Source organism: Apium graveolens, chromosome 4 (genome assembly GCF_009905375.1).
Source record: "Apium graveolens cultivar Ventura chromosome 4, ASM990537v1, whole genome shotgun sequence".
Taxonomy (NCBI): Eukaryota; Viridiplantae; Streptophyta; class Magnoliopsida; order Apiales; family Apiaceae; genus Apium; species Apium graveolens.
This window is the reverse complement of record NC_133650.1, coordinates 224,289,820-224,292,517: the sequence shown is the minus strand read 5'-3', so window position 1 is coordinate 224,292,517 and position 2,698 is coordinate 224,289,820. Positions and strand designations below refer to the sequence as shown.

The following is a 2,698-nucleotide window of genomic DNA, read 5'->3' as shown; positions in this document are numbered from 1 at the left end:
GGCGTATTTGTTTAGTTTATGTACTTACCATCATCGGTCATTAGGACTCAGTGATTAGGACGTAGTAGTTAATTATTGTTTCCGGTTGTGTTTCAGGTACTTTAGCAAGCATTTATGCAAACTCGTTCTCGTGCTCGCAAGAGGACTTTAGATACAGCTGAGGAGACAGACGAAGTTCTTGATATTCCGGAGAAGTTAGATTTTGAGGATTCGGATTCAGGAATTGAGCGGAAAGAACCAGTAAACATGGGAGATCGTATTGTTCAAGCTGATCCAGCTCTTATGGATTTTTCTCGGCCTAAAATTGATGACATTCAGTCAAGCATCCTTCATCCGGCTATTCAAGCTAACACCTTTGAAATCAAGCCGGGCACTGTTCAGATGGTGCAGAATTCTGTTTCTTTTGGAGGAGCGGCAACTGAAGACCCCAACATGCACATAAGGAATTTTGTCGAGATCTGCAGCACTTTTAAGTATAATGGCGTGACTGATGAGGCTATCAAGTTGAGGCTTTTCCCATTCTCACTGAGGGACAAGGCTAAAGACTGGTTACATTCTGAACCAGCTGGGTCCATCACTATGTGGCAAGATCTTGCGCAAAAGTTTCTGGTGAAGTTTTATCCAATGGCAAAGACTGCTGCTATGAGGAGTGCTCTTACTCAGTTTGCGCAGCAACCTACAGAATCTATGTGCGAGGCTTGGGAACGCTACAAGGAAATGTTGAGAAAATGTCCACATCATGGAATACCGGATTGGATGGTGATCACTGGTTTCTATAATGGTTTGGGGGCCCAATCTCGGCCCATGCTCGATGCAGCAGCTGGAGGCGCCTTATGGGCTAAAAGCTATACTGAGGCGTATAATCTTATAGAGACGATGGCTGCAAATGAGCATCAAAACCCAACTCAGAGGATGGCGTCAGGCAAGGTAGCAGGTATTCTGGAAGTTGATGCAGCCACCGCTATTGCAGCCCAGCTCCAAGCGCTATCAATGAAGGTTGATTCTCTGGCTACATATGGAGTTAATCAAATAGCTATGGTTTGTGAGCTTTGTGCAGGTTCTCATGCTATGGATCAGTGTTCTCCGGTCAACGAATCTGTTCAGTATGTGAATAATTATCAGCGACAACAGTAGCCTGTGCCAGCGACTTATCATCCTAACAACAGAAATCATCCAAATTTCAGCTGGGGGAATAATCAGAATGTTATTCAGCCACCATATCAGCAAGGAGTGAGTAAACAGTTTAACCCACCTGGATTCCAGCAACCACAACAGTATGCTACAAGGCAATCATATCCTCAACAGGGAAGTACAGATGCACCTACTAGTGCTGATTTTGAGGAACTTAAGCTGTTATGCAAGAGTCAGGCGGTTTCTATCAAGACCTTGGAAAATCAAATCGGTCAATTAGCCAATGCAGTGCTCAATCGTCAGCCTGGCACTCTTCCCAGTGACACGGAAGTACCAGGCAGGAAGGAAGCTAAAGAGCAAGTCAAGGCTATTACCTTAAGGTCTGGAAAAGTTGCTGATGCTAAAAAGGCAAAAGAAGGAGAAACTGAAATTAGTGATGAAGAATCTAAGCAAAAGGAGAAAGCGGCGGAACCAAGGAAGACTACTGTTGAACACACTCTGCCTGAGGCTAATACAGGGGAGAAACAGCTCTATCCTCCACCACCTTTTCCTAAGAGATTGCAGCAACAAAAGCTGGATAGACAATTCGGGAAGTTTCTGGAGGTGTTCAAGAAACTTCACATCAATATACCTTTCGCTGAGGCTCTGGAGCAAATGCCTAGTTATGCGAAGTTTATGAAGAGTATTCTTTCAAGGAAGGTGAAATTGGATGACCTTGACACCGTTGCTTTCACGGAAGAATGCAGCGCTGTTCTGCAGCAAAAGTTACCACCAAAACTGAAAGATCCAGGAAGCTTCACCATTCCTTGCACCATTGGCAATCTGACCTTTGACAAGTGCCTTTGTGATTTGGGAGCAAGCATTAATTTGATGCCGTTGTCGATCTTTAAAAAGCTGGATCTGCCTGATCCAAAACCCACATACATGTCTCTACAATTGGCTGATCGTTCCATTACTTACCCAAGGGGCATAGTGGAGGATGTGCTCGTCAAGGTGGATAAGCTCTTCTTTCCTGCAGATTTTGTTATTCTGGATTTTGAGGAAGATAAGAAGATTCCCATAATCTTGGGAAGGCCTTTCTTGGCTACTGACCGTACCTTGATAGATGTGCAAAAAGGTGAACTTACTATACGGGTACAATATCAGGATGTGACCTTCAACGTATTCAAGGCAATGAAATTCCCTACAGAAGATGAGGAGTGCTTAAAAGTGGATGTGATTGATTCTGCGGTTACTTCGGAACTCGATCGCATGCTAATGTCTGATGCATTGGAAAAGGCCTTAGTGGGGGATTTTGACAGCAATGATGAAGATGGCAACGAGCAATTACAATATCTGAACTCTTCTCCTTGGAAGCGAAAGCTGGACATGCCGTTTGAATCTCTTGGTACTTCTGACCTTAAGTATGCTGAAGGAAAGCTCAAACCATCAATAGAGGAAGCACCTACCTTGGAGCTCAGGCCATTACCTGAACACTTGAGGTATGCTTTTTTAGGTGATTCATCTACGTTACTTGTTATTATTTCATTTGACCTTTCAGGTTGTGAGGAAGATAAGCTCTTAAGGA

General features: G+C 43.9%; 1 non-coding gene across 1 annotated transcript; it reads right to left on the bottom strand.

The window, feature by feature from the left end:
- Nucleotides 1–639: 639 nt before the first annotated feature.
- On the bottom strand, nt 640–746 carry LOC141722352 (small nucleolar RNA R71). The gene has a single exon (XR_012575371.1). It is a non-coding gene; the product is annotated as a small nucleolar RNA R71 (small nucleolar RNA).
- Nucleotides 747–2,698: the final 1,952 nt, after the last annotated feature.